Source organism: Populus alba, chromosome 5, assembly GCF_005239225.2.
Source record: "Populus alba chromosome 5, ASM523922v2, whole genome shotgun sequence".
NCBI classification, from domain to species: Eukaryota; Viridiplantae; Streptophyta; class Magnoliopsida; order Malpighiales; family Salicaceae; genus Populus; species Populus alba.
The window spans coordinates 13,733,011-13,754,253 of NC_133288.1; the positions used below are offsets into that span (position 1 = coordinate 13,733,011).

The 21,243-nt window shown below is 34.3% G+C and overlaps 1 pseudogene; it reads left to right on the forward strand.

Annotated features, from left to right (window-relative positions):
• LOC118032457 (pentatricopeptide repeat-containing protein At4g14850-like) overlaps positions 1–20,782 on the forward strand; it is a 63,951-nt pseudogene extending 43,169 nt beyond the window's left edge.
• The last annotated feature ends 461 nt before the right edge of the window (positions 20,783–21,243 follow it).

A 21,243-nucleotide genomic window follows, 5' to 3' on the forward strand; every position in this document is an offset into this window, starting at 1 on the left:
TAAGAGAACGACCTATAAATTGATTTTTGGTGTTTTCATAGTATTCTGTTACTAAATATTGAATTTGAGGTCATTTGGAGATTGTTTGGTCTTGGTTTTAATTTTGTTACGTAAAAATTGCGTAATAGGATAGATTTGCGTCAAATTTGAGAACATGATCTATATTGTTTAGATTTGTCTGAATCTTTTAATTTCTCTTATATTTGGGTTATCTAGGAGTCAAGTAATTGTTTCGCTAATATTCATTTTTTTTTTCGTGTCTTTGTTTCATCTACAATTTTGCACGAATTTGCAGTGCTACTCGCAAAATTATAAATCATAGTTTTCGTTTTGTTTGTTTTCAGTATATTTTTTTTGATTCTTGAGTCTGAAAATTATAATTAGAGTGTGCCGCGAAAGCTACTGACTTTGATTTGTTGATTTCAGTTCCTAAAGAACTAAAAGAAAGCAAGTTGTGAGGTAAAAGGCATAGAGAGCTTAATACAGTGAAAAACCTTGATTTTTGTTTTGTGTAATACACGAGACGTGTGAGGATATATTTGTGCTACTGACCAAATTTTGCAAATTCAAAGAATGTCTGAAAACAACGAATCAGCGACACAAAACATTGACGTAGCTTTTCAATTGTGATCCATAGGCCAGCAACTTGAGCTGTTGTCTAGGAAGTACAAAGATCTGAAAGATGAGGTGAATTCGATAAAGCAACAGAATAGTGGGGCTGATCGCCGGGGAAATACAGTCTGTATGGCGGCACGGAATGTCAGATCTGATTTTGAAGAGTTTGTTGATGAAAAAGTAGATGGGGGTGAAGATGACTATGATTTTTCATCAGCTGCCTAAGGAATCAGGTCTAGACCGAACAGGGCTAGGAGGAATGTGAATTTCCATGGCATGAGCACTTATAAAGATATGGATGGGGACTTGGACAACATTAAACTGAAAATTCCTACCTTTCAAGGTAAAAACGATCCCGAGGCTTATTTGGAGTGGGAGAAAAAGGTAGATTGGATTTTTGATTGCCATAGCTATTCTGAACAGAAAAAGGTGAAATCAGTGATAATTGAGTTTATGGAGTATTCGTTGATTTGGTGGGATCATATTGTGAGCAGTAGGAGGAGGAATGGGGAGCGACCCGTTCAGACTTAGGGGGAGTGAAAGTCTTAATGAGGAGACGATTTGTGCCAAACCACTATTATAGAGACTTATATCTGAAGCTCCAAGGTCTGAATCAAGGTTATAAGATAGTAGATGAATATCACAAAGAGATGGAGATAGCAATGATTTGGGCTAATGTTGTTGAGGATAGAGAAGCCACCATGGCTAGATTTCTTAATGGGTTGAATCGGGACATTGCTATTGTGGTTGAGTTACAACACTATGTGGAGCTAGAGGACATGGTTCACATGGCGATGAAGGTGGAGAGAAAACTTAGGAAGGGGCATGCTCGGCCGAATCTAAGAGAGAGGGTACTGTTCGGCCAAGATCCTTTGGTCTTTCTAGAAATGAACCACCAAAGGCTAAAGTTGATGTCCCTACTGATGCCAAAGGTAAATCTAAAACTCAACCTAAACGTACTCGTGATGTTAAATGTTTCAGGTGTCAGGGACATGAACATTATGCTTCAGAGTGTCCAAACAAGAGAATCATTATGATTAGAGATAATGGTGATGTGGAATCTGAAAGTGACAGTTCTGATTGGAGGATAGTGATGGGGATGAGTTAGCATTACTGGTTGAGGAGTCCTTGGTTATAAGGCGAACGCTTCAGGTTCAGGTCAAGGAAGATGATAGTAATGAACAAAGGGAGAACATCTTCCATACGCGTTGTTATGTACAAAGCAATGTGTGTGGTTTAATTATAGATAGTGGAAGCTGTGTTAATGTTTGTAGTGCCACCCTTGTTAGTAAACTAAATTTGTGTAGTGCTAAGCATGCTAAACCATATAGATTGCAATGGATGAATGATAGTGGTGAAGTGAAAGTGACTAAATTTTCACCATTTGAGGTTGTGTATGGCTTTAATCCTTGTGTTCCTATTGATCTTGTTCATATTACAATTGATGAAAGGACATCTATGGATGGAATTAGAAAGTCAGAATTGATGAAGAAACTACATGAGCAGGTTCGATTACATATGGAGGAGAAAACAAAAAAGTATGCTAAACAAGCTAACAAGGGGCGAAAGATGGTTAGGTTTGAACCCCGAGATCTTGTTTGGATTCATGTTAGTAAGGGTAGATTTCCAAGCAAATGTAAGTCCAAGTTGATGCCAAGAGCTGATGGTCCATTTCAGATTATAGAGAAGGTGAATGACAATGCGTATAAGGTAGATTTTCTTGGTGATTACAACGTATCAGCTACTTTTAATGTGAAAGACTTGACTCCATACTTGGATGATTTAAGGATAAATCATTATCAACCCGAGGTTGATGATGTGCATCATGGAAATTATAATCCATCTCGTAAAGTTAAATCTAATATAAAAGAGGATTCAGATGGTCTAATGACAAGAGCGACAGTGAAACAACTACAACGGGCCTTGACGAATCAAATTGGAATAATTGAAGTTGTGTCAGAGTTAGAAATTAGCAATCAGTTTGAAATTGGTTCAAGGGTGCTTATTTGTCTACAATTAGAAATTGGAGATGGGAAAAGCCCTTAGATTCTTTTGATGCTGGGCTACTTGAATTTGGATTGATAATGCAAATAAGTGAAGAAATTGATGTTGTTTACGATCAGAACAGTAGATGAATTTGAACTCGAATTTGAAGTCATCCATTGCATGTGATAACAAGACTTATTTAGGTGAAATTCAAGTTCAGAACGTGATCTTTCTAGATTGTCCAACCATGCTTGCATTGGACTTTTATGTAAAAAGTTATAGCTGTTTTAAATTTGGTGGGCTTATGTTTCAAAAAAGGTAAAAAAAAAAACGTGTGTTAGTTAAATTTATCTAGTTACTTTATTAAAATCCTAGTTTTTAGGCTTGACTTTGTCTTGTTGAATTTTCCCAACTTTAGAGGGATGTTCCAATTATAAATATAGTATCAAAATATGTATAAAACACTTTTGGCCAAGATTTGAAAACTTAATTCAGAGAATTAAAAGTTGTTCTTCCAAATTGATTTTGTGAAGAACCATACTTGACTTATCACTCTTCAATCACAAAGAGTGTGGTGTCGAAATCCTAGATTGATCTTTGTGGTGTTCAGATCGACTTATCAAATTATCATTCTAGTCTATCCTCTATCTTATTTACCTTAAAATCACTATAATCCAACCTAAATACCAAAACAAAGGCAACACAACCAGACCATCCTTCATCCATTTTTGTTAGAATCATTGTTGCTGATTTTCGAATCATTCACGACACATCAATGCACTTTCACGAAGGTATGTTCTTTTATCTACTTTGGATGCTAGATTTTTAGGATTCGAAAACATTTAAGAATTGTACAAGGATGATAGTGATTTTGCTATTGTTTACAATGCTTGTGAAACTTTGGCTTTTGGGAAGTTCTATAGACTTAAGGGAGTTTAAAGAGAGTCATTTGTGTGTTCTATCAAGTTATATGCATGAATTGCTTGTACGTGAAGCACATGGGGCGGGTTGATGAGGCATTTTGGTGTTGTTAAGACTTTGGATGTGTTGTATGAACATTTTTATTGGCCTACAATGAAAATAGATGTGCAACGTAAATGTGATAAATGCATAACTTGTTGGAAAACAAAGTCTAGGACTCAACCACATGGCATATAAACCATGGGTAAACATTTCGATGGACTTCATGAGTCTAGGTCAAAATGGGGCAAGGAAACAATCTTTGTAGTTGTTGATAGGTTTTCAAAGATGGCACACTTCATTCCATGTCATAAAACCAATGATGCAACTAACATTGCCAATTCGTTCTTTAGGGAGATAGTACGAGTTCATGGGGTCCCTAACAGCATTGTTTTTTATAGAGATGTTTAAGCTCCTTAGCTGTTTTAGAAAGGTGTTATGGGGCAAATTGGGTACTAAACTGTTGTTTTCAAATACTTGTCACCCCCAAAGTGTTGGTGAGATAATCTCCCTTCCATAGCTCTCTAAACAATTGAAAATGACTTATCGAAGAATTGTGATACGAACCTCGTGATCACGTAGTCATGCAACCCGCAATCAAGATTGAGATCTGATTTCGGAAAGCCGGAATAGGTCTGATATGAGTGTGACACAATGGAAACCTGCCCCAAGGCACCAACACTATTGGAATGAGTAGAATGACACCAAGAAGCCAGTTAATCTATGATAAGTCAGATTCAGTTCGTTCAAGAACTGAAGAATGCAAGCATTACTCTCACACATTAAAACTGAAAAATTCAAAAGTAATAATCATCAATGCTATTGAAATTTTGGCTTACATGAGTTTAAATAGTTCTTGAAAAGTTAACCCTAATGGACCCCTTATATGGACTTATATGAGGTCCACTCAAAATTAACCCAAAAACTCTAAACTGAAAAGCCCATAACCTGATCCAAACAAGCCTTGGACCGTAGTTCAAAACAAAGTTAAGCCTTGGACCCTAGTTCAAAACAAAGTTTTAATTAAGCCCAAACATGAAAGAAAATAATAAAAATAACTAATTTTTCATTAAATACCACCAGCCCTTCTTTCCTTGTGTAGTTAGGATGAATAAGGAATACTTATAAAAAAAAAAAAATTCAGAAACATTAATGAATCCTTGCCACACTTGTAGATTATATTGCAGCTCATTAAAGATCCTTGTGGAACTAGGAAATTCCCAAAACCAGCGGCCACATCCTTGTAGGAAAAGGATCATTGCCAAATAGAAAGTCCACAAGTTAAATGGAAGTAAATAATAAAATTCATATAGCCTCTGTTGACCAGTATTGCGATGCCATCCCGAACTCTGATTGACCTGAATTTTTAACCCAAGGTAGAAAAACATATCTGGAGAGTCCACATAAAATATTAGCCCAATCGGATTGAGAATTATGATAGTTGCCGTAAACCTTGACTATTGCGCTTTTTACGCCAAAATCCGAATCTGACCTTACGTTGGTCGTATCACAAGGCTGAACTGTATCAAACTAGCTTTGTGGCGTCGTCCTCATACTTCTCGTTTGTGAATCAATATTCATTGTGATGCAAACCTCGTGATCACGTGGTCATGCAACCCACAATTAAGATTGAGATTTAATCTCGAAAAGCCGAAAGAGGTCTAATAAGAGTGTGACACAATGGAAACCTACCCCAAGGCACCAACAATATTTGAATGAGTAGAATGACGCCACGAAGCTAGTTAATCTTCGATAAGTCAGTTTCAGTTCGTTCAAGAATTGAAGAATGCAAGAATCACTCTCAAACGTTAAAACTGAAAAATTCAGAATAATATTCATCAAAGCTGCTAAAATTTTGGCTTACATGAGTTTAAATAGTCCTTGAAAAATTAACCCTAATGGACCCCTTATGTGGACTTATATGAGGTCTACTCAAAATTGGCCCAACACCCTAAACTGAAAAGCCCATAACTTAATCCAAACAAGCCTTGGGCTGTAACTATCAAAATAAAAATAAAGCCCCTAATATTAAATCCTTGTTCTGCCATGAGAAGAAGAGAATGAAGTAAAATATTACACAATAGATTCAAGGCTTATTTATAGCCTTCCATGCAGCCTCTTAATCCTAGAAACAAAAGGAAAAGGTAGCCACCCATGTTGTTTTCAAGTTGTAGTAGGATTCTTTCAATATCTTTGTCTTGGACCGCGTTATTGGACCATTTGGAGCATGTAATGAGTCCTTGCTGGTGTTTCTGTGTTGGTCCATATCACATTGGGTGGGGTTTTTCGTTTTCAATAATGCTGGTGCCTAGGTACAAGTTATCTTTGTGTCACACTCTTATCAAACTTGATTTATTTGGCTTTCTGGGAATTGATGTCTATGCGTGTGGGTTGTGTGACCATGTGATCACGAGGTTCGCATCAGATACTCTTTGAAGGAAAGTAAGTGACAATCATGCATTGGGATTACTTCACACATAACCTCATCAAAATACTTCCCAATAGCAAACGCAATCAATACCCGCCTAGTAACCTTCATTTCACCACATTCATTTAACCATTGCAATTTATAAGGCCTAGGATGCTTAAAACAACTCAAATTCAATTTCTTCATAAGAGTATTTGATGCGGACCTCGTGATCATGTGGTCACGCAACCCACATGCAAAGACACCAATTCCTGGAAAGCCAACAAAATCAGGTTTGATAGGAGTGTGACACAAAGATAACTTGTACCTAGGCACCAATACTATTGAAACAAAAAACCCTCACCTAACAAATCATTCACGTATGAGAAGTATAAGGATGACGCCACGAAACCAAGTATAAGTCGTTTTTAGTTCTTTAGAAAATCATGGAAGGGAGATTACCCAACCAACACACAAGTACGACAAACAAGAAGTTTTATTCATTTTAATTGTATAACTTACATGTCTGGTTATGTCTTTATTTGTACTCACTCTAAACTTAAATAAACCCTAATGGACCCCCTTTAGGTGGACTTATATGAGACCCACTTACAATTGACCCATATAAATAATAATAACCAATAATTAAAATCCAAAAATTACTATCCTAAATATCCTAGAATCAGATTTGTCACCCTTGAGAAGTTCCAAATAGACTAGAAAATCTGATCTGAAGGTAGAATTAATTCTAGAGTCTTCTTTCCTTATTGTAGTTAGGATGGATAAGGAATACTTATAAGAAAAGGATTCTGGAACATTTATGAATCCTTGCTACACTTGAAAACTATATTACAGTCCATTAAAAATCCTTGTAGAACTAGGAGATTTCCAAAACAAGCTACCACATGTTAGTAGGAAGTCCACAAGTCAAAACGAAAGTATATAATAAAAATTCATACAGCCTTCGTTAACTAGTATTGCAATGCCCTTCCGAACTTTGATTGGCCTGAAATTTTAACCCAATATAGGAAAACATGTTAGTAGAGTCCAAATAAAATTTAGTCCGATACAATGATTGGATTGAAAATTATGATTGTTATTGCCATGAAACTAGACAGTTGTGCATTTTGCATCAAAATCCGAATCTAATAGTTTTTTATTGCCTGGATCATATCATAAATCATTAATTAAACCGGTTGAGAGTGGAGGTAAAACTTGAGTAGTGAAGAAAGTAAGCTTGTGTGATGACAATAATGGGGAACAATTAAAGAAACAACCTAATTTTTATAAAAAAAGAGCTGAAATCATATCCGTGTTTTTCACTAACAAGCTAATAATCTTGTGTATAAGGAGGCTTATTTTAACTCTAACGATCTTGATTATGCTATTCCTAGTGTGGCTGTTTCTTTGTTGCACGAGTTTGATGATGTATTCCCTGAAGACATCCTTAGTGGATTACCACCATTAAGGAGAATTGAACATCAGAGACCTTGTACCTAGCACTTCGATTTCTAACAATCAAGCCTATATAAGCATCCCCGAGGAGATTAAAGGAGCTTCAAAGGCAAGTAGATGAGTTGTTGATGAAGGGGTACATTCCTGAGAATATGAGCCTTTGTGCTCTTCCATCAATACTTGTACATTCCTGATTTTATACTATACTTGTTTGAAATACCATTAGTGGATCCTCTAACCTTAACATTTTTTTTTATCATTGTTTAATCCTTACATTGATCTTCCATCTTAAAATTCTCATCAACTTATTCTTTTTCTTCTTCTTTATTATTACCATTACCATTATTATTATTATTATTATTATTATTATTATTATTATTACTACTACTACTAGTAGTAGTACTAGTACTACTACTAGTAGTAGTACTAGTACTACTACTACTATTACTATTATTATTGTTATTGTTGTATTATTGTTATTTATAATTTATATAATTAATCTTTCTGTGGTTCAACCCTGGTCTTGCAGGTTATTTATTACTTCGACACTCCTATACTTGGAGAAGACATCAATCTTTTGTCGTGTCAACTTGCTAGTTTTTTTATAGAAGGTTTGTGAAGGATTCTAGTACTATCGTGCACCTTTAATAAAAATTGTGAAAAAGTCTATTGGATTATGCACCCCGAGTTACTAAGCTCATAGGGGTGTTGCACCTAATGCCTTAAGACTAACTGGTCTAAGAGTCATTAGCCAAAAGCTTGTTACATGGGTTAAAGATGCATTGTGTTTTTAAGTTATATGTTATATATATTAAAAAGAAAGAAAGAAAAGATAATAATCCTAACCCAAGAAAAGTTTAACCTTAGAAAAAATTAGAACAAAATATTGTTTTTCTTACAATAAAAGCCCTCATCATCTATGTTTTCATATATTGAGCACATAAAAAAAAGGTTTATTAATATCTTCTTTTACAGTATGAAGCAGATATATAAATTTAATGAGTTTGTTTATATGGATAGATTAATGGAAGTTGAATGATTAATGCCTTGCTTTATGGAACATGCAAATTGTTTTTAACGCTTTGATTACCAGGAATTAGTAATAAGCTGGTTGAGGGGTGTGATTAGTACTTACAAGTGCATTTTTATCAAGGTTTTATATCATCATTTTGCACTTGAAGTATTAATAATTCCTTAGCTAGAGCATGTTTTATAATAACATATCTAATAATATAAGATATCTTTAATTTATGGCAAATGTCATCTTAAATATAGGCCTATAACATAAATCAAGGATTGATTGATGAGTTTAAACTACTGAAATTGAGAACACAAAGAGCGAGTTAAGCTTAGAAAAGAGATGTTGGTTCAGTCCAAACTGGAACACCATTCAATTATTGAATCATAACTAGAGCTATAGAACTTGGATTTAGGTCTTCTCTATATGGATGGAAAGTTAAGACACGAACCTAAAACTTTTTATAAAGAGTGCAAGATTCAAAAATGTCATTTTCAAGTTCAAATTGTAGCAACAACGAAGAAGTCTGAAATCTGTCCTCCACCGATTCGTATTTTGTTGGAAAGTTAAGACAATTCCTAGAACTTTCATGATGAAAATTTGTTCAAATTCTGACATTAGCAATGATGTTTTGTTTAGATAAGAAGATAAGGATTGTCACCAAGTCAAGATGTGGCCACCCACTTAACAATCAGTCATCAGATCAATAATTCTAAATTTTAGCCTATAAAAGGAGGCATTTGCCATGCATTTATGCATTTTGATTGTTCAGATCAAGATCTTGCTCTTGTTCTTTTTCTTTGTATTTTGTAATGTTCAAGTTTTATTCCATGTTATTATTTTTATTAATCTCTTGTTTATCCCTTTTCATTTCCTTTACTATACTTATATAATCATGTTATCCTCTTGTTTATTTATGTCTCTCTTCTTCATAATGTTAGCTAAGTTTATTATGCCAATATGAAAAGGTTTCACTAATGGTGTTAGAAAATGTATAATATAAACTCAACATGGACTTCAATGTTTATATCTAAGAAAGTTTTTATTAACATGTCTTATATTTTTATCTTACTAAATTCTTAATACCTTGCTTGTTAAATGGTTAATCTAGATTGGTGTTGTATAACACTTGGTACAACAAATCCTTGGCACTTTTATAGCCAACTGTATGGTATACCCTACATTTGTGCTATGAAAGGAACTTGATTTGTTGTTAACATAAGTTATCATCATGAATTCCTGACAATTAATATGATCATGTTAAAAATTTATAATGAACTATTAAGGATAAATCATCCGATTGGAACCTTCTTTATGTGTGGTTTCCAGTTGATTAATAAAAAGAGTTTACACTATATTTATTTCTAATACTGTTAGTAAGTCCTCTAACCTTGACATTTCATTTTTTATCATTGTTTGAATCCTCACATTAATCTTACATCTCAAAGTCCTATTTAACTTCTTGTTGTTGTTGTTGTTTATAATTTATATATTCAACCTCCCTGTGGTTCGACCCCGGTCTTGTCGAGTTATTTATTACTTCGACACTCCTACACTTGGGAGAAGACATCAATCTTTTGGTCGTGTCAATTAGAATTTCACCATTCGAAATTGTATATGGATTTAACCTTTTTAACTCCCATGGATTTGATTCCTTTACCTATTGATGAAAGGGCTTTTAATGGTAATCGTAAAGCATAGATGGTGAAGACACTCCATGAGAGTGTGCGGCAATAAATTGAAAGAGGAATCGTGTGTATGCAACCAAAGCGAATAAGGGGCCCAAACATGATGTCTTCCAGCTCGGCGATTTGGTTTAGGTGCATATGTGCAAAGAGATACTACTAGCCCATAGGAAATCCAAGCTACAACCACGAGGAGATGAGCCCTTTCAGATCATTAAGAGGATCAATGGCAATGCTTATAAAGTTGATTTGCTAGGTGAGTATGGTGTTGTACCTTTAATGTTTCTAATCTTACACTGTTTAATATAGTTGATGATTCGAGGTCGAATTCTTTTGAAGAGAGAGGGGATGATGAGGATCAGCCCAACATCAAGCGTAATCATGCCAACAACCCATTGGAGGTGCCAATTAGGCCAATAAGAAGAGTCTGAGGCAAAAAAGCTTAAAGAAGCATTGAATGGACTTGATCAAAATATATGTAGCAAGATGGACCTAGAGGAGCTTAGGACATCTAAATAGCATGAAGGAAAACCTCTAATTCATCTAATTCAGGTCCAAGAAGAGCCCAATTCATGTGGAACAAGGGGCAGATGTGTCTGGCCCCATACCAGGCTTGTTAGGTTTGTTTTTTTCTAATGCTACAAGGATAGAAAGTCAACAATTTATTCTCCTAATTAAGTAAAGAAGTTGGCTAGATCTTGTTTCTAAAGAGGGGAGGATTATTTAATGCTTTTCCTAACCTAAGAAAGAAAGTTATTAAATTTGCAACAAAGAAGAAAATTTGTTTTCTTATTTTTCCAAGTTAAACAAGGAAAATTAAGGACCTAAAAAGGGATGGCGGCATAAATTTTCCAAATCAGATTTCTTCTAGTTTATTTGAAACTTCTTAAAGGTGACAAATCTTGTTCTAAGCATATTTAGGATAGTAATTTTCAGATTTTTATTATTTTCTTCTTAGTCTTTGGGTTGTTATTACTTATTTAGGTCAATTGTAAGGGGGCCTCATATAAGTTCACCTAAGGGGGGTCCATTAGGGTTTTATTTAAGTCTAGAGTTAGTATAAAATAAAGGCATAACCAAATATGTAAGGGTTACGCAATTCAAATTAATAAAACTTCTTGTTTGCCACACTTTATGTGTGTGTGTGTTGGTGAGATAATCTCTCTTCCTTGGTTCTTTAAAGAGTTTGAAAATGACTTATTGAAGAACAACTGCTTCGTGGCATCATCCTTTTACTTTTCATTCATGATGCAAATCTCGTGATCACGTTGTCACACAACCCACAATCAAGATTGAGATTTGATCCCGGAAAATCGAAATAGGTCTGATAGGAGTATGACACAATGGAAACTTGTTCCAAGGCACCAACACTATTGGAATAAGTAGAATGACGCCACGAAGCCACTTAATCTTCGATAAGTTTAGATTTAGTTCGTTCAAAAACTGAAGAATGCAAGAATCACTCTCACACATTAAAACTAAAAAAATTCAGAAATAATAATTATCAAAGCTGCCAAAATTTTGGCTAACATGAGTTTTAAACAATTTTAGAAAAATTAACCCTAATGAACCCCTTATGTAGACTTGTAATGAGGTCCACTTAAAACTGGCTCAAAACCCTAAACTAAAAAGCCCATAACTTAATCTAAACAATCTTTGGATCCTGGCTAAAAACAAAGTATTAATTAAGCCCAAACAAGCCTTGGGTTGTAGCTATCAAAATAAAAAATAAAGCCCCTAATATTAAATCCTTGTTCTGCCATGAGAAGAAGAGAATGGAGTAAAATATTACAGAACTGATTCAAGGCTTATTTATAGCCTTCCATGCAGCCCCTTAATTCTAGAAACAAAAGGAAAAGATAGCCACCCATGTTGTTTCCAAGTTGTAGTAGGATTCTTTTATTTCCTTTGTTGTCCTCACTTCATGGCCCAAATAAGGTTGTATTTGGGACCCCTCTTGCATATGGATATATATGTACTAGGGTCTCCTCTTGATACTCCAATGGACCTTTTAATTCTGACTTGGTGAAAACCTTCAAAACCAATGCATTCAATGCCTCTTTCAATGTCTTTGTCTTTGACCAAGTTATTGGACCATTTGGAACATGTAATGGGTCCTTGCTGGTGTTCCTAGGCTGGTCCAGATCAGTTCGCGAATCAATATTTGTTGGGTGGGGGTTTTCGTTTTTAGACTGTGTTGGTGCCTATGTACAAGTTATCTTTGTGTCACATTAATATCAAACCTGATTTACTTAACTTTCTGAAAATTTTGATGTCTTGGCATGTGGGTTGCGTGACCACGTGAATCACAAGGTTCGCATTAGTGATCATAGCTAAAGTTTTCATAAAGAAACTTTTTATAGGTTTAAAGGGAACTTTAAGGGAATACACACACACACACACACACACACACACACACATATATATATATAGTTTTTTTTTAATGTGAAAGGGATAACAAAGATGACATTCCCTCAATTAAAGCACAAGCAGTTAGAACGAGTAAATTTGGATCTCGTTTAGTGTAATGGTTTGGACTTGCAAAGAGCTATATTTTGTGAGTTTATGACTACCGAATCCACTACATACCATTATGTATACAACTAAAATATAGCCTTAAAGACATATAATGTGGATGACCGCAATTGTTTTTCAACTTTCATATCATTTAGTTCAAGTTCGTTATCAGCTTAAAGTAGGGGTTGCTTGATTAATTAACTTATTTTCATTGCTATAAGCAAGATGCCAAAATACTAATTTAAGCAAACATCGAATTGTTTCTAAATAAGAAGGCAACTTTAATTTTTTAGAAATTGTTTTTTAGCCAAGAATTTTCACAAAACCAATTTGATTACAACATTTTGAATGAAGCCATGAGATCATGTGAAGTTATGAGGGTCAATGTTTCTTGGTCTAAAAAGGGTAAGGTCGCCCATTAGTGTCCAAGTGAAGCACCTTGGAGTTTGACCTTGTTTTCCATTAAATTTATCCAAGCATGATTAAAATAAAATGTCAAATACCATTTTTATAACAAAACACATCTGCTAATTTAAAAAAAAAACAATGAATAAAGAAAATTCATACTTATTTGAAAGGATATAATACGATCACAAAACATATGGAAAACATACTTAAAGAAAGATAGTTTTGATATTTTTCAGCAAAATATAAAATGATAAAGTTCAATAATAATAAAGTTGACAATTGTAACACTCTTTTCTTGGGTTCGTTTCCCCCAACAATATTTGTATCTTATCAACATTCATCGGGCCCACCCCTTGGATAGGTCCACACACCACCATATCTTGGCATCGCATGGAAATAAGCATTGCAATCTAGATTGTCGCCTAACGTGTGTAGTACACTCGTATGGACTACCATTTTCCCAACCATTTTTCTCCTTGTTCTATCCTTTTCATCTAGTTCTAACTGACTCTAACAACTCGTACAGGTCAATTTGAGTCCCATATATTATTTATTTGTTGTTCAAATATTTTTTTATTTTTTTATTAATTTTTGAATCGTATACGTATGTTGACACATATTTTGTTCTGAATAAATTTACAATGTATTCATACTTTTTGTTTTTTATGTCCAATTATATTAATTTAATTTATTGGAATACTTTTGTGGTTATTTATAAATGGATATGCTTGGTAAAATAACATGTATGCATAAGAGGTATTTTTTATTGTAAAATCAAACAATAGTTTTAGCTTGCTATAAGTAGGATATTATAGGGTGGTTTTCGTCTTCACTTTTAGCATAACTAGCTCCTTACTCAAAAACCTATGAAGACCAATTAGAGTTTCTAGTAATCATAAAACCAAATAGCGACTTCTTCTCTCATTTTTACTCTTTTCACAATAATCAGATCACTAAAATGTCCCCATGACAAGAATAACTAAAAGGTTTAGGGGATTTTCCTATTAATGTAAAAACAATTTTAGTAGTAATTTTTTTTGGATAACTAATATGTTCTCCCTTATAGATTAATTATTATATACCCTTTATCATCATGTCCACACCCTCCCAACAAATATGCTATAGAAAAAATCAAGTTATTGAATGCAAATATAATAACCCATCACAAAAAAAAAACCTCTTATGCACTCTCAACCAGGGATGAACAATTTTACCTGAACTTGATGGATGTTGACTCGAACTTACCCAAATAGGTTGGAAAGATTTTAGACCCAATCAGGTTTGGATCAAGTTTAGGTAAAACCTAAAGATAAAAAGTCAGGTTTTGGGTTGGGTATAGATATTGGTCTACTAGACCCAAAATAAATAAATAGCCTTAAAGTTTTTTTTTTTATATAAAACAAATTACATGCATATCAAGTTAATCATGTACTACATATTGTAAAATATTTCATTCAAGTTCGGGTTATGGATGCTCGATGTGTACTCGAAACCTAATTGGATTGAGTATAAAAAATCCATATCTAGTCAGGTTTGGATAGTTATTTTGGGTTTAGATTCAGGTATAGATAGTACAAAAATAGATCCACGGGTATCAGTTTCCATCCCTACTCTCAAACCATTGTGATGAAGGTTTTGGGTACCTTCTAAGGCTACTATTTTGGAGCCCACAAGTTCAGATGCTAATTGTTATATAAAGATAATTCATGAGAAAATTGATCACACTATTTTTATAAATTGGTAAAATTACATAATAAAAAAAGAGGCAATATTAACAAGGTTGCAAGCATATATGATGCCAAATTTCCTAAATTTTACAGTTTATGTATTTTGCGTATTGCAACTCTACGGTTTCGTGCTTCAAGTATCATTAAAACTTAAGATCGAATTTGGTTTAGGTTGATTATGTCAAAGTGGTTAACTTTGAAATGCTTGCAAAGAATTGAGCATTCTAGAAAAACCTTGAAAAATGGTAGTGACTTAATATATTAACATTGTTATACGATCCAAGTAAGGTCAGATTCAAATTATAACATATAATTTTCTATCATCTAGTTTTACATTATTGAACATAACTCCAAATCAAACCATTAAATCGAGCTGAAACTTTACCAAAAGATCCCAGAGATATTTGTCTATGTTGGGGTAAACTTTTAGGTGAATTGGAGTTCTAGAAAGACTTGAGATATAAGTTAGAACATGTTGCATGAATTTTGTTATTTATTTTCTTTTGACTTGTGGACTTTCTATTTGGTAAATATCATTTTCCTACAAGAATGTGACATCTTGTTTTGGGAATTTTCTTGTTCTACAAGGATCTTTAATGAGTTGCAATATAATTTCCAAGTGTAACAAATATTCATTAATGTTCCAAAATCTTGTAAACATATAAGATCATGAAAATTAATGTAAGTATTTACATTTTACAACTATACTAACATAATCAATATCATTAATCCATTATAGAAGCACAATAATATGTGTCATCTCAATTTAATAGTTCCTTATCAATCTTCTTTTTCATTAAATATATTATAGTATTGTCATCACACATGTAACAACTCCATGATTTAACATATGTTTCAAGTGTGACAAGGATCTTTAATGGGTTGCAACATAATTTTCAAATGCGACAAAGATTCATTAATGTTCCAAATTTTTTTTTCTTACACGAATTTCTTATTTATCTTAGCTACACAAGGAAAGAAGGGCTACTAGTGGTATTTAATGACATATTGGTTTCTAGGATCATTTGGTAGATAAAGACTTAGGACTTATGGGCTTTATTTTTATTTTTTGTTAGCTACATCCTAAGGCTTGTTTCGGCTTAATTAATACTTTGTTTTCAGCTAGAATTCAAGGCTTGTTTGGATTAGGGTTTGGACTTACTAATAAAGGCTTTGACTCAGTTTTTATAAGTGGGTCAATTTTGCCCACAAGGGTAAATCTATTAGGGTTAATTTTTTAAAATTATTTAAGGACATGTAAGCCTAAATTTCAGCAGCCATTGATGAATAATACTTCTAAACTTTTTAGTTTTAACATGTGAGAGAGATTCTTGCATTCTTCAGTTTTTGAATGAACTGAATTTGACTTATCAAAAATTAACTAGTTTCGTGACATCATTCAACTTCATTTCAATAGTGCCAGTGTCTTGAGACAAGTTTTTATTATGTCACACTCTTATCAGATCTATTTCAATTTACTGAAATTAGATCTCAGTCTTGATTGTAGGTTGTGTGACTATGAGGTTCGCATCACACTATAAAAGGAAAATCCTATTTGGTTGAAGCAAAACTTCAAAATCACAAGTTGAATGACAAATCACTCTTCTTAATTTGCTTTATTTGCTGCCAAGCAATGCCTACCTTATATATATACTCTAGAAATTTTTGCCAACTCTAATTATCAACTGATAACTTCAAATAAAGTCTTGATTTGGAGTATGAATACAAAAACTAAAAAATTTCAAAAAAGACATAATAATACATTTCTTTTACATTTTTATAATTTACAAATAAAGAAATAATACTACATGCCACATAAAATGCTCTTTACTCTAGCAAATCATATATACCTAAGTGGAGAAATCAACAACATTGTAATGAATGTGCGATCCCTAGCTTTTGAAGTCATCACTTAAGAACTCCGAATTAATTTCTATTAAAATACAAATTAGAAAAAAAATGCAAAACCAAGTCATAGAATATAATATTTAGACATGAAGAGTAAGGAATATACCTCAAACATACCCCCACATAAAAATCCATCACAACTTAACCCTTGAACTGTAATCTATATATACAACAAACATATTTAGGACACAGGAATACTATGATAGCAATACATATTAAATAGATCAAACAAATTTTCAAAAAAACCATTGCTTACATTATTAACGCATGATGGATGCTTGTTAAGCAACTATGATTGTTGTAACAAGGAAAATTTGTTGTTTATTGTGTAATGAGATGATGATTGAATAAGATATGGGTTATATATGTAAGCTGGTAATGGCAAAAAATTAGGGAGAAACATAATCCCTTACAATTAATTAATTTTTTTTTTTATCTAAAATCATAAAACCCTAAAAAAAAGTTAATCAAGACCTTAGATAAAAAGCAAAACAATAAAAAAAAAACCCAACCTTGAACATACTAAAGAAAACACAATTTTACACAACAAAGACCAGAGAGCTATGGGCGGGAGAGATTGAGAAAGGATGTGAGCAGGGGTGGGATTAGAGGTGAGGAGGCATGCAACCACGTTAGTGAGGTAGGGCTTGAGAAAAATTTTGCTTTGGTTTTTTTTATTTGATTGGTTTTTTTTTTTTAACACATACAAGTTATAAAGATGACAATGCATACTAAATCAGGCCAAGATAAAGAGTGAAATAAAAATTAGAAGGCCAAGCTCAGCTCCAATAGATTCGTTGAATTTTGTTTTATAAAGTGAAAGTGTATTTTTTTAATGGAGATTAAATCACTCTTATTTCAAACCAATTAAAAATAGATTCTTCATTCAACCTGGGAAAAAATCTTGAAGGGTGGTGTCAAAACTGGCAAAGGTTTTTCTTTTTTCTTAAAAAGGAGGAGGTTTTATTATTTATTGATGTATTTATTCTTAAAATTTTATTTTATTAGCCACTATTTAGCGGGTAGAAAGTCAATAGTGGCTAAACAACAAATGAAAGAAAGGCGAGGGACTTTAGTTGCAGCAACTCTCTCTTCCCTCCCACAATTCTATTCTATCCAGTCCGCCCAAGTTACTATAGATAAAAGAAAAAGAAAAGAAAAGAAAAAAAGGAAAGACTAAGACCAACAATAACAGTCTTGTTCATCCATTCCCTTTTCTCCAAGGCCATGGCTTCTTTTGCCCTCTGTTGCTATCACTGGCACTCTCAGGCTTGGAACTGAACTCAAAAAGCACCCCTCTGCCACCGAAAAAGGTATTGCTGTAACTCTTTTCTTTTCTTTATATATTTTAAATTCTCTCTTCCTTACACATAGCCGTATTGATTTGTTGAAGATCATGTATGTATCAAACAACATCTTTCTGGTGTCTTTGCTTTACTGTTGTCTGTTAGTGGATGGAAATGATAATTTTACTTGCTTTTTGTTAAGAGCTAAATAAATATTAGTCTTTCGTTCCCAATGCATTAAAAAGGTTGTTTTGATGTGTTTTAATTATTAGCCAAATACTTAGCGTTTCCTATTCTCGCTATTTGCTGACACCCGACTGCATCTGTAAATCTCAGACCCCTAACATTTCGTATCAGAGGAGTTCTATAAATACCCAATCAGATGCAAATCTTGAACCATTCAAGCCTCTGGAGTTTCACGAAGCGCTTTCATTGATAAAAAGAGGGTGAACAAGTTGAGTCCTCTTATTATGTTCCTCTTTTTGCAACATTGCATAGACAAGGTTTCGGTTCCAGAGACTGAAATGGTTCATGCTCACGTGATAAAGACTGGAACCCATGAAGAGTTTTTTGTTATGTCATTTCTAGTCAATGTTTATGCAAAATGTGGGGTTATGGTAAATGCTAGAAAAGTTTTTGATAATTTGCCTAGAAGAAATGTAGTCGTGTGGACAACTTTGATGACAGGTTATGTTCAAAATTCACAACCTGAGGTAGCTGTTGAGGTTTTTGGAGACATGTTAGAATCTGGGTCATTTCCTTCAAATTTCACTCTGTCAATTGCTTTGAATGCTTGTTCTTCTCTGGAGTCTATCACATTGGGGAAACAGTTCCATGCCTTCATTATTAAGTACCGGATCAGTCACGACTCCAGTATTGGAAATGCACTCTGTAGTTTGTACTCGAAATTTGGCAGCTTGGACTCTTCGGTTAAAGCTTTTTCGTGAGACTGGAGAAAAGGATGTAATTTCCTGGACGACGATTATATCTGCTTGTGGTGACAATGGCAGAGCAGGAATGGGTTTAAGACTTTTCATTGAAATGCTTTTTTGAGAATGTTGAGCCTAATGACTTCACACTAACAAGCGTGTTGAGCTTGTGCAGCACAATACAGTCTTCAGATCTGGGGATGCAGGTTCACTCATTGAGCATTAAACTTGGCCATGAATCAAACCTGCGCATCACAAATTCTCTTGTTTACTTGTACCTTAAATGTGGATGCATTGATGAGGCAAAGAATTTGTTTAATAGAATGGAATATAAGAACTTGATTACGTGGAATGCAATGATTGCAGGTCATGCTCAAGCAATGGATCTTGCGAAAGACAATTTTTCAGCACAGCAAACTGGAACTGAGGCACTCGGCATGTATTTGAAGTTGAATCGCTCTGGCAGGAAACCTGATCTATTCACCTTGTCAAGTATCCTAACTGTATGCAGCAGGCTGGCAGCCTTGGAGCAGGGGAACAAATACATGCCCAGACTATTAAATCAGGGTTTTTATCAGATGTAGTTGTTGTTGGAACTGCGCTTGTGGATATGTACGACAAGTGTGGGAGTATTGAGAGGGCAAGAAAAGCTTTTTTTGGGTATGTCTACAAGAACATTGATATCTTGGACCAGCATGATTACAAGTTTTGCACGGCATGGCCAGTCTCAGCATGCACTGCAGCTTTTTGAGGACATGAGGCTAGCTGGATTCAGGCCAAACCAGATCACTTTTGTGGGCGTTCTGGCTGCATGTAGCCATGCTGGAATGGTCGATGAAGCACTTGAGTATTTTGAAATAATGCAAAAGGAATACAAAATTAAACCAGTAATGGACCATTATGGATGCTTGGTTGACATGTTTGTGAGGCTGGGTAGACTAGATGAAGCTTTTGATGTCATCAAGAGAATGGATGTAGAACCAAACGAGTTTATATGGTTGCTCTTGATTGCTGGGTGTAGAAATCATGGGAATGAAGAACTAGGGTTTTATGCTGCTGCTGAACAGTTACTCAAACTCAAGCCCAGAAGCACTGAGGCTTATGTCGTGTTGTTAAATATGTACATCTCTGCAGAGAGGTGGGAGGATGTTTCTATGGTGAGAAGATTGATGAAAGAGGAGAAAGTCGGAAAGTTAAAGGACTGGAGTAGGATCAGCATTAAGGGAGAGGTTCATTCATTCAAAACAAATAACCGGTTGCATAACCATAATGCAGAGCTGCATACACTATTGAATGATTTGGTTGACAGAGCAAAGAGTCTCGGGTACGAGCAGTTAGAGAATATGGAGGTAATTGATGATGAGGAAGAGGAAGCCGAAGAGAAGGCATTCTCTTCTGCTGTTTACCACAGTGAGAAGTTGGCAGTAACATTTGGGTTATTGAATACGCCCATTGGTGCACCAATTAGGGTCATCAAGAGTGTCACTATGTGCAAGGATTGCCATGATTTTATGAAGGTTGTATCATCACAGACCACTAGACATATCATCATTAAAGATGGGAAGCGGCTTCATAAGTTTGTTAATGGACAATGTTCATGTGCAGATTCCCATGGTCTTCTTTGACATCTCCATTTGACTTAGTGGGATTAACTCTATTTTTTTTTCTTTGGCTGTTTGAAATTTCATGAAAATTCATTTCGTCTGATATTTTCGAGAGCTCTTGTAGTAAAACAGAAATGCGAGAACATTTGATTCGTGACAAATGTAGGGCCATTTTTTCATTCACCAAGACATACAATTTTTTTATTATGCCATGGTATGTATTAAGGTATACCAAATATATGTATATATAGATATGTTACATGTTATGACTACAAAACAGCATTGCCATGGTGGACCTCGCGTGAACAAAGCTTTACTCATTAAATAATAATAATAATAATGAATAATAAATAAAAAAATCCAAGCTTATATTTTCTATCTTTCTGGAACATCGGAGAGGCTGAGGTGTTAGGTGACATCAAAGGAAGGGTTATGTAAGCTACAACTGCATGACCTCGGGTGCAACAATGCATAAACAGCAGTCTGCATCAAAATTTGCTTGATTCATCGGGTGGTTTCCAGATGATATCCGTCAGGATTGCTACAGAAGTTCTTGTAGAACTGCATAATGAAAAGCACATCCTTCTATACAAAGAAACAGTTTTAAACGAGGAGAGAAAAAGTTATCTTCTTAAGAATGACATGCAACTACTGAGTACCAGCCCTGCAGCAAACACATACAAACACAAACTGGTTAGCCTCAACTGAACTTAGGTATTCAGCTGCATCTCCAGTAGC